Source organism: Penaeus monodon, chromosome 25 (genome assembly GCF_015228065.2).
Source record: "Penaeus monodon isolate SGIC_2016 chromosome 25, NSTDA_Pmon_1, whole genome shotgun sequence".
NCBI classification, from domain to species: Eukaryota; Metazoa; Arthropoda; class Malacostraca; order Decapoda; family Penaeidae; genus Penaeus; species Penaeus monodon.
The window spans coordinates 1955704-1955955 of record NC_051410.1 but is presented as its reverse complement, the minus strand read 5'-3'; positions in this window follow the sequence as shown (position 1 = coordinate 1955955).

Sequence of the window (252 nt, the reverse complement as noted above, 5' to 3'; positions counted from 1 at the left end):
CCCAAAAGGAAGAAGAAACACGAACAAGCAAATCTAAGAAACAGACCCAAGCAACGGATCCAGCGAAGTGCTATACCGCCACCTCGGGCGCCCCTCTCCTCCTCACAGAAGCGGCAGCACGGAAACCCGAGCAGGGCCGAGGAGCCTCCTGCCGTCTTGCCAGGAACTGCAGCAGAACCGGTCCCTCTTCCTTGGGGTCACGGGTCTCCCGCCCCGTCTGGTGCCCTCCGGCCGCCTCAAGCAACGGCTGGA